At 40.7% G+C, this 11,535-nt stretch overlaps 1 pseudogene; it reads left to right on the forward strand.

Moving 5' to 3' along the window:
• The window catches only part of LOC123613232 (coiled-coil domain-containing protein 9-like), a 33,252-nt pseudogene extending 22,274 nt beyond the window's left edge, over positions 1 to 10,978 (forward strand).
• Positions 10,979 to 11,535: the final 557 nt, after the last annotated feature.

An 11,535-nucleotide genomic window follows, 5' to 3' on the forward strand; every position in this document is an offset into this window, starting at 1 on the left:
AAGAAAGAAGCCTGTGCCAACTAAACTTATTTCCTTGTGGCCATTAATTGTTAATTGCTAAAAGACAGATTGCCTTTGGCATGAAAATCCAGAACTTGCTTTCCATTGCCATTAAGAATAACTGCAGGGGCATACCTGATGCTTATGCCAAGAAACTTGTTCTAGAAAGTAGAATTCAGAGAACTCTCGCGGGACTTTGAAGTAGCTGGTGAAGCAAGTAGCGTGTCAACATCCTGGATATTTTGTGTTCAGTCACCATTAAGGAGAAGAATCAAGCTCTGGAAACCTGCCAGAGAAATAAATGTTCAGCGAGGTTGGAGTGCTTTGCTTTGAGTGCATTTGAATGAAGTGATGGATGCCCCGGAGGGGGTTGGGAAGTGGAGTGCAGAAAGCAGATTTGTGTGCAGCACAACTGGTCATCTCTCAGCCACACTCTTCCTGCTGGGCTGAGAGACCCGAGGCTTCCTTCATGTCCTGATTTCAACCCTGCAGGCCTTCCCACCACTCCATCCCCTGACCCCTAATTGAGATCTCTCTTTTAAAATCTTCAAGGAAGTTAGCATTGAGGAGACAGCCTAGGATTTTCAGAAAGACAGGCAGTTAAAAATGATGCCACGCTTTGCAGACAAGAGAGAGGATCAGAATAAAGAGGAGAAAGGCTGTTACCCTGACATTCATGTCACCTGCATCTCCTTCTTTTCCTTTTCTAGACTTTAGGGCCTTGATGTTAATACTTTCTGACATCTGTATTAACCCCTGAATTGTGTCCCTTCTAAATTCATATGTTGTAGCCCTAGCCTCTAGAATCTCAGAATGTGATATTTGGAGATAAGGCCTTTAAAGAGGTGATGATGAATTTGTAAGTGAGTCCTTATAGGACTGGTGTCCTTATAAGAGGAGGGAGAGACACCAGGGGTGTGTGTGCACAGAGGAGGGGCCACGTGAGGACACAGCTGGAAGACAGCCAGCCACAAGCCAAGGAGGGAGGCCTTGGGAGAAACCAGTCCTGCTGACACCTTGATTTCAGGCTTCCAGCCTCCAGACCATGAGAAAATGCATTTTGTTTGTCATGCAGTCTGCAGTATTTTCTTCTGGTGGCCCTAGCAAAGGAAGACAACCCCAGTGTTGGCAACATTGGCAAACAGCTTTGGGGGTAATTTTTCCTTTTAATTCAAACAGTAATGACCATAAACAAAAAACACAGTCAATCGTCTGGAATCCTGTCCTTTGCCACGTGGGGATCTGGTCTCACATTCCTCTCCATCTTCCTACCACCCCTAGTGAGCTTTTGAGAGTTTGCTTAGGAATGTTGTCATGTTCCATTCAGTGACTTGGTCCCCCCTGCACCCCTCAGCCGGCTTTCTTGCTCTGATAGTCCTTGCTTACTTGTCATTCATCTTTTGCCATCTCGTAACTTGCTTCCTCCTTAAGTGCTAACAGCGAACCCTCCCGTATGGACGTGGGTAATTCCTCCAAGTTGCAGAGACTCTGCAGCAGTGTTTAACAAAGGCTTATTGAAGTATTAGGTGGAAGAGGAGGCAATAATAATGCAAAAAGAGAAAATTAAAAGCTGGCTTCTGGATAGGATGTGTCTGTCCTAGCATCTCCTTCTAGAAGCTTCCACAGGCTGCCTGGGTCCTGAGCTCCCTATACCCTGTTCTGAAGGGACCACCTCACCTCTGTTCACAGGACTGAGCCTGTTTTCCTTTAGCCAGAATCGAGGCCTGCATCCTCGTCTCAGTCCCAAGAAAAGGGAAGAGTACTACTAATGGAGGTGGGATCAAGGTGGGGCTTATTTTCTGCCCTGGGTGTTTGGGTGACCCAGGAAAACCACACCCTTTGAGAACATCCCACACCCATTCACAGGGTCTGACTCACCCCCAGCAAGGCAATTCCGTGATTCTGTGCTTCATTCCTCCAAGCCTGGCACACGGTTGTAGAACTAAAGGGAGTAGTATGCAGGAGATGGCTCATTTGATCATTAATTAAAAATTAATTTTAAAACAATCACAAAATGACTGTGGTGTGTGAGAGTAACGAGCAAAAGAATCCAGCCTCAGGTTACTGCTTTTCCAAAGGGTTTCTTCATGGTGGCTGAAAGTTGTAAACAAAAAGAAATCTTTCCCCGTGAAAGAAGAAAGTTTAGGGATAAGGAGGGACATGGCTCGAAAGTGTATGCTTTTCCCATACTCTTCTTTCCCAACTGTGATTTTCTAACACACCTTCTAGAAAGATGGCAACCATCAAAGAGATGTCCCGATGCAGACTGGAAACTGCACCGCACTGTAAAAATAACAACAGCAGCAACCATAATAGTAATAATAATATAGGCACCATCTATTTGGGTCTTATGTGAGAGGCATGGCCTTATTGCTTTTCAAACATAATCTTGATTAGTCTTCATCTCAACCTATTCTGAAGTAGGCAGTATTAACCCCCATTTTCTAGATGAAACTGGATTTAGAAAGTGAAGCAATTTACCCATTAATCTCACCTCTCAGAAAGCATTCTTTTTTCTTTCTTAACCTTTGCTCTTTACTTTTTTCTTCCTAAGCTGATTTCAGGGATATTTTGTCCAAGAGAACGTGACATTGACAATATTTCACTTACTTGGATACTGATATTCCTCTTGGTCAGGGTCATTCATAATGATAGTTTGTTCTTCCCAGGAAAGCCTAATATCCTAAGTTGATTTTGGAAAACTAAAATGATTTTAAGATAAGCTTCTTTTAGGTTGGTAATTAAATTCATGTTGACCAAGATTCAATGAGGGGCTACTAGAAAGGCCACCATGTACACTGTGCATGCGGATACCAAGTTGAACAAGAGACCATCCCCACTTCAAGGATTTTGCATGAGTGTTATAAACTAAAGCCTCCTCTTTAGGGGCAAGTTCTCTGTACATGCTCTGGGCTTGGTACATGCTGTCTGTAGAATGTTTCAGGTAGGATGATTTTAAGCTCATCCCTGATACTCTGAGAATAGGAATCAAATTCAACCACATGATCCATTTGAAATATCATCTGGAAACAATTAAGGACCAGCAGCACTTCCAAATGGCTCACAAGTGATCCTCTTGGCAGTTGGTGGTCAAATATTTGCGGAGAAGAGAAAGCCTCACTCTTTTCTAGCCACAAATGAAAATATATTGATTGTTAAAGCTTGACTCTTCTTTAAATGGTCTTTTGGGAGGGGCCAAGGGGACAGGCTGTCAGGTAACTAGGAAGCACACACCCTGTGGCAGTCACTGGTCTAAGTAATCCCCGACTTACCAGCAAAACATTGAGAAAAGGAATGAGCAGATTGGGCAATGACAAACCATGGGCAGCCAGAGGTTGGAGCTACTAAGATTTCTTGGGTTGGAAAATGATGTCAAGAAATTTCACATTGCACAACAGCATCTTATTTCAAAAGAGAAAAAGAATACTCATCTACCATTCAGAAAAACTAATGATCACTAGTGGATAGTTCTAGTGAGCAATATCTATCTGATGGAAACAATGCTATTATTTACATGGATTCGTTTTTTAATGCTCATATTGTTATGAGATCTGCTTTCCGATGAGGAACACAGACAGTGCGCTCGGGTGGCATCATTTTAGCTCAGAATCCAGTGGGATCATCCCAGTCAGTGAATGTGGCTGTGGCCTAACTCATAGTCCTTAGATGGTTTCATCTTTGTGAGCCCCTTCTCCATTTAAAAGTTAAAATTAAATTTTACAACTGCCTTGGTATAAAGACAAATACAACTCCAGGTTGGATTCATGGATATATACTCATATTTAGTAAAGTCCTTTTTTCATTCTGATTTTGAAAGGGAGTAAAATGAAAATGTTTTTGTAGGCTCCTAAAAGCACAGTGGGCTCTAGGAGAAGTGGGCCCAGTGCCCATCTGAAAATCCTCTTTACCGGACTCTCCTGCAGCCAAGGGCAGCCTTGTGATATCAGCTCAGAGTCTCTTGGAAATTCTGGAAGGGGTGATGCTTCCTTCTTCCTTTTTCTTTCCACCTGGAATTAAGGACAGGAAACTCATCAACACAGCAGCCATCTTGTAACCGTGAGGTGGTACTGTCTTCCTACTGAGGACCGTGGAGCAGAAAATAGAAGGAACCTTGCCTCTGAATGGTATTTTCAGTTGCAGCATTAGCCAAAAGTCTTGTTAGATGAGGGAGGAGAAAAGATAAACCCTACTTGTTGAAGCTAATGGGGATTTGGGTTTTTTGATATGAGCAGCTAACTTCTCTCCTAACTCAGCTGATGCCTCAGGGCCTCAGCACTGTTCTTTGGGTTCCTTACAACTAGGACTTCACACAAATCTGTTCTCAGCATCAGGAAGCGGCCTGAAGATGTGGGGATATATGTAGTAGCTACTGGCACGGAGAGCTCACTAGTTCTCTGAGAATACATACAGAGTGAAGCAGTGTCGCCCTTTCCAGGTGTGACTACTAAGCCACTGGCCCCTAAGGAGCTACGCTCATTGTCATGAACCTGCGGGAGTCTTCCCTGCATCGCGATAACAGGCCCTTGAGAGCAGACTTCCACTGCCGACCCGCAGCTGATTCCTCTACGTTTGCAGCTGCTGAGAGGTCTGAAAGGGAAGGTGCAGTAGGAAAGATAACCGACCCATCTTTTCAGAGCTATTTGGCTGCTGGATTGACCCCTCAGTGGTGGGGTAGAAGGCTCCAGGTCCTGCATGGTTGAAGGACAGAGTCCCCCTGCAGGAGGAGGTCAGTGCACAGACTTGGGATGGGCCCGCTCCTGCCCTTTTGGAACCCCCTGGAGCAGGCAGGCATGGGTCCCTGGATCTGGGGCTGGGCTGGATTCTTCAGCAAGCCTGTAGTAGCAAATGAAAAATCAACTGTGAAATAAAAGCTGTATTAGAAATGTTTCTTGATTGAATTCCTAGGGCAAAAGAGCCAGGATGTTGAACATGTAAAGAGCAGTAGTCTCTGTAAGCTTACTCTGAGAAAGTCAGACGAATTATTTTAGGTAAAGGGCTTTTGGGGAGAACCTACTGTACCTGGGGGCTGGCAACCTAGGTAATCTCTTTAACAATTTTTATTTCTGTTTTTGTCACTTGTTTGTTTATCAAACAAACATTTATTCACCACTGGTGTGTGTCAAACTGAGGGAAACAGACTCCATTCCTGCCTTCTAATGAGCTGGTAGGGCAGATTAGATGAAAACAAAGACAAAATAGGCCAACCAACTGGCGACAGCTGTGATGAAAATGTCATGGAGGAGGGGAGGTAGCCTGAGGTTTTGGAACAGTGGTTTCTAAGCTTGTTTGCATTATTAGACTCACCTGAGGATCTTTTTAAACTCCCAAAGGCCATGCCGTACCTCAGGTAGCCACAGTGTCCGGGGTGGGTCGCAAATACTGGTATATTTTGAAGCTCTCTACAGGATTCCAATGTGCAAACAAGTTTGGGAACCACTGATACAGAGGAGAGGGTTGGCCCTTTTCCTCAAAAAAACATTAAGGGCATTCTGAACTGAGCCCCACAATCATGCTGCTCAAAGTGGAGTCCCTGAGAGCTTGTTAGAAAAGCAGAACCTCGGCGTCCACCCCAGACTTAATGAATCAGGTTCTGCATTTAACGAGCCCCTCAGGTGACGGTAGATACAGCAGAGTTCAAGAAGCACTGCAAAGCAGTCATTCTCAAAATGCCATCCCCAGATCAGCATCGCTGGGAAATGTGTTAGAAATGCAAATTCTCATCTCCACTCCAAGATGTACAGAATCAGAAACTCTGGGGGTGGTTTAACAGACTCACCAGGTGATTCTGAAGCACACTGATGTTTGAGAAACACTGGCTCAAAATCTGCTTTCTACAGATGAGGAGGAGTGGATGTCAAGGGCATGGACTCAGGAAATTCAGACAGACTGTAAGGGAACCAGGAATGACAAGAAGTGGGAGGGAAGATTGGAGAAATACCCCACCCAGGCAGAGAATTGAAGGCCCTCAATACTCTTTCAAAATGTCCCTCAAAAGTAATATGTCTATTATAACAATGCTGCCAGATAAAATTTTTTTCTTTCCTTTTTTTTTTAAATTGAGATATAATCAGTTTACAATGTTGTGTCAATTTCTGGTGTACAGCATAATGTTTCAGTCATACGTATACATACATATATTCTTTTTCCTGTTCTTTTTTATTATAGGTTACTACAAGATACTGAATATAGTTCTTTGTGCTATACAGTAGAAACATGATTTTTATCTATTTTATATATAGTAGTTAGTATCTGCAAATTTCAGGCTCCCAATTTATCCCTTCCCATCCCCTTTCTACCCTATAACTGTAAGTTTGTTTTCTATATCTTTGAGTCTGTTTCTGTTTTGTAGATAAATTCATTTGTGTCTGGTTTTTTTTTGTTTTTTATTTTAGATTCCATGCATGAATGATATCATATGGCATTTTTCTTTCTTTTTCTGGCTTACCTCACTTAGAATGATGATCTCCAGGTCCATCCATGTTGCTATAAATGGCATTATTTTTTTCTTTTTTATGCTGAATAGTATTCCGTGGTATAAATACACTGTAACTTTATCCACTCATCTGTCAATGGACATTTAGGTTGTTTGCATGTCTTGGCTATTGTAAATAGTGCTGATATGAACATAGGGGTGCATGGATCTTTTTGAATTAGAATTCCCTCCAGATACATGCCCAGGAGTAGGATTGCTGTATCATACAGATGAAAGATTTCTGATCCTTCTCTATACGCTTGACTTCAAAGAAATTAAAAAAAACAGACTCACCCTTTTTTCTTTGGGGTTTGGAACCCCAAATGTGTTGTCCATCTACACTATTCAACTTAGTCACTCTTTCCATTCTCTGGATATCTATTTTCAGACATTTGATTCATGCCTAAAGAATAAAGATTTACTGCAATTAGAAATATTCAGAGAAATGTGCTGAGAACTCTTGACAATCTGAAAAAAATATTTTCGACATTATTGGAATTTATAGTCTTGCTAGGTAGCTGTTAGGAAGAGGATAGCATTCCTGTGTTTGTAAAGGCTCTGGAATGAGTGAAGTCAGATTAAATAGATGACATTGTTTCTTAGTCAAGATAAATTGTACTCTACCACTTCTTGATGAAAGGATGCACTTTCTATATGGTTAATTCCGAAAGGAATTATTTCAGGAGGGCTTTGGTCTGAATATAATGTGAATATAATGTGAACATTCATGTGTTTGTGTCTGTGTGTGTGTTAACTAATATTTTCATGTTTCTGAATTGTTTTCTCTGGTAATGGATAATTTTTCCTTTTATCGGGGCACACCTATATTTTCTACAGTAAGCATGTATAACTTGTGCAGTGAATTTTTTTTCTCAAGAAGAAAAATATGTTAAAAAGTAAATGGAATAAAATTCTGCTCCATATAAAGTAAACAAACCCTACAGAGGCCCTGAGCAAGGAGCCACCAGCCCTGGAGAGGGCCTCCCTGCCACCCTGCGTGGCCCCAGGGCTGCCAATTCCATTACAATTGATCCCCTTTTTTACCTACTTTTTATACTGAGATTCTTTGTAAGCTTAAAAAAAAATAGACTTGATTATAAACAATGTTTAAAAACTTCTGACCTGAAGAATAGGTACATGGCTCCCTGAATGATCCTAAAATGGCAGTTTTCTTAACTGCAAAACAGGCAGGACAGGGTAAGCTACTGTGGAATAAAGCCGTGCTGGGTTTTTGAGAAAGGGAAGACCCATTTGCTTTCCTGGTCAGGTGAGGTAGTGATGTGGATGTTCACTTAGGGAAGTTGTGTGACTTTCACTGCATTAGTTATGGTTCTCCAGAGAAATAGAGCTAACAGGAGATACATATATATGTATACACACACACACACCTGTGTATATGTATATTTATGTGCATGTATGTATTTATTATAAGGAATTGGCTCATGTGATCATGGAGGGTAACAAGTCCCCAGATCTGCAGACAACACACTGGAGCCCTAGAAGAGCTGATGGTATAGTTCTAGTACAAAAGCCTTCTGGGCTTGAGACCCAGAAGAGTCGCTGTTTCACTTTGAGTCCAAAGACAGGAAAAATAAATAAATTTTCCAGCTTGAAGGCCGTCAGTCAAGAGGAGTCCTCTTTTATTTAGGGGCATGTCAGACTTTTGTTCCGTTCAGGCCTTCACTTGATTAGACGAGGCCCACCCACAGAAGAGGGCCACCTGCTTCACTTAGTCTATTGATTTAAATATTAACTGTATCCAAAATCACTCTCACAGAAACACTGAGAATAATGTTTGACCAGATATCTCGGAACCCTGTGGCCCAGTCAAACTGACACATGAAATGAACCATCCTATCCACTTAGAAAAATCTGACCTAGGTTAGATTTATTCCCAGATATTTTATTACTTTGGGTGCTATTTTAAAGGGGATTGTTTCTTTACTTTCTTTTTCTGTTGATTCATCGTTAGTGTAAAGAAATGCAACTGATTTTTGAACGTTAATTTTGTAACCTGCTACCTTGCTGAATTCTTCAATCAGCTCTAGTAGCTTTTGTGTGGACCTTTTAGGGTTTTCTATATATAGTAACATGTCGTTAGCATATAATGACACTTTTACCTCTTCTTTTCCAATTTGGATCCCTTTTATTTCTTTCTCTTGCCTGACTGCTGTGGCTAGGACTTCCAGGACTATGTTGAATAGGAGTGGTGATAGTGAGCATCCTTGTCTTGTCCCAGATTTTAGTGGGAAGCTTTTGAGTTTTTCACCATTGAGTACTATGCTGGCTGTAGGTTTGTCATGTATAGCTTTTATTATGTTGAGATATGTTCCCTCTATACCCACTTTGGCGAGAGTTTTTATCATAAGTGGGTGTTGAATTTTATCAAATGCTTTTTCTGCATCGATTGAGATGATTATGTGGTTTTTGTCCTTTCTCTTGTTGATGTGATGTATTACATTGATTGATTTGCATATGTTGAACCAGCCTTGTGTCCCTGGGATGAACCCCACTTGGTCATGATGTATAATCTTTTTTATGTGTTGTTGGATTCTGTTTGCTAAAATTTTGGTGAGGATTTTGGCGTCTGTGTTCATCAGTGATATTGGCCTATAATTCTCTTTTTTTGTAGTGAAAGAATTATACACAGAAAACTATAAACCATTGATGAAGGAAATTAAAGAAGACTTTAAAAAATGGAAAGATATTCCATGCTCTTGAATTGGAAGAATCAATATTATTAAAATGGTCACACGGCTCAAGGCAATCTACAGATTTAATGCAATCCCTATCAAATTACCCAGGACATATTTCACAGAACTAGAACAAATCATAATAAAATTTATATGGAACCATAAAAGACCTAGAATTGCCAAAGCATTACTGAAGAGAAAGAAAGAGGCTGGAGGAATAACTCTCCCAGACTTCAGACAATACTATAGAGCTACAGTCATCAAGACAGCATGGTATTGGTACCAAAACAGACATAGACCAATGCAACAGAATAGAGAGCCCAGAAATAAACCCACAAACTTTTGGTCAACTCATCTTTGACAAAGGAGGCAAGAATATACAATGGAATAAAGACAGTCTCTTCAGCAAATGGTGTTGGGAAAACTGGACAGCAGCATGTAAAACAATGAAGCTAGAACACTCCCTTACACCATATACAAAAATCAACTCAAAATTGATCAAAGACTTATTAAACATAAGACAAGATACAATAAACCTCCTAGAGGAAAACATAGGCAAAACATTATCTGACATACACTTCAAAAATTTTCTCCTAGAAGAAATAAAAGCAAGAATAAACAAATGGGACCTAATGAAACTTACAAGCTTCTGCACAGCAAAGGAAACCAGGAGTAAAACAAAAAGGCAACCTACAGAATGGGAGAAAATTTTTGCAAGTGAAACCGACAAAGGCTTGATCTCCAGAATATATAAGCAGCTCATACGACTCAATAAGAAAAAAATAAACAACCCAATCCAAAAATGGGCAGAAGACCTAAACAAGCAATTCTCCAAGGAAGACATACAAATGATCAAAAAGCACATGAAAAAATGCTCCATATCACTAATTATCAGAGAAATGCAAATCAAAACTACAATGAGGTATCACCTCACACCAGTCAGAATGGCCGTCATTCAAAAATCCACAAATGACAAATGCTGGAGAGGCTGTGGAGAAAGGGGAACCCTCCTACACTGCTGATGGGAATGCAGTTTGGTGCAGCCACTATGGAAAACAGTGTGGAGATTCCTCAAAAGACTAGGAATAGACTTACCATATGACCCAGGAATCCCACTCCTGGGCTTGTATCCAGAAGGAAATCTACTTCAGGATGACACCTGCACCCCAATGTTCATAGCAGCACTATTTACAATAGCCAAAACATGGAAACAGCCTAAATGTCCATTAACAGGTGACTGGATAAAGAAGATGTGGTATATTTATACAATGGAATACTATTCAGCCATAAAAACCGACAACATAATGCCAGTTGCAGCAACATGGATGCTCCTGGAGAATGTCATTCTAAGTGAAGTAAGCCAGAAAGAGAAAGAAAAATACCATATGAGATCGCTCATATGTGGAATCTAAAAAACAAAAACAAAAACAAACAAACAAACAAAAACAAAGCGTAAATACAGGACAGAAATAGACTCACAGACAGAGAATACAGACTTGTGGTTACCAGGGGGGTGGAGGGTGGGAAGGGATAGCCTGGGATTTCAAAATTGTAGAATAGATAAACAAGATTACACTGTATAGCACAGGGAAATATACACAAAATGTTATGATAACTCACAGAGAAAAAAATGTGACAATGAGTGTGTATATGCCCATGAATGACTGAAAAATTGTGCTGAACACTGGAATTTGACACAACATTGTAAAATGATTATAAATCAATAAAAAATGTTAAAAAAAAAATCTGACCTAGATGGAGGTCAGACCACATCTATAGAACTGAGCTTTTCCTGGGTTACTTACTTTTTGCTCCCAACAACTTGCCTTCCAGGTTGTTCACCTGAGCCCATCCTGACTGCTCAGTTAACAGAGTCTGAGGGGCTTGAGGCCAACCTGAAGACACTTCCCTGGAGAATCATCACCCTGTACTGTCAGCTGGGGCTCCAGTATCTGGCATCATCAGAAAGGTACCTGTGAAATGAGAATACCCACAGCCCTCTTAAGATTTTGTGAATCTTAAATTAGCCCAAATCATCAAAAACTATACCAATGGCAATTTCTACTATTAATTTTTAGTAGCTAAAACTAAAAGCCTATGAAAAAATCATCGACTTATCACTATTTTTACATTAATAATGACTATTTGGAACTGTAAACTCCCTAGGCGGGCAGAAACCAGACCACAGTTGTAAAGTAGCTAGGCAGGCGTCGTCCACAGACGTGTGCTTAGTACAAATTTAGCTGATGACAAAAGAATAGTTTTTAATCTTTTCCAATTGGCTTAAAATACCCTTGCACACTAAGTATATCTTCCAGAAATAGGGTTGCCAGATAAAATTCAGGATGCCCAGTTAAATCTGAATTGCAG

This window comes from Camelus bactrianus, chromosome 3, assembly GCF_048773025.1.
Source record: "Camelus bactrianus isolate YW-2024 breed Bactrian camel chromosome 3, ASM4877302v1, whole genome shotgun sequence".
NCBI lineage: Eukaryota > Metazoa > Chordata > Mammalia > Artiodactyla > Camelidae > Camelus > Camelus bactrianus.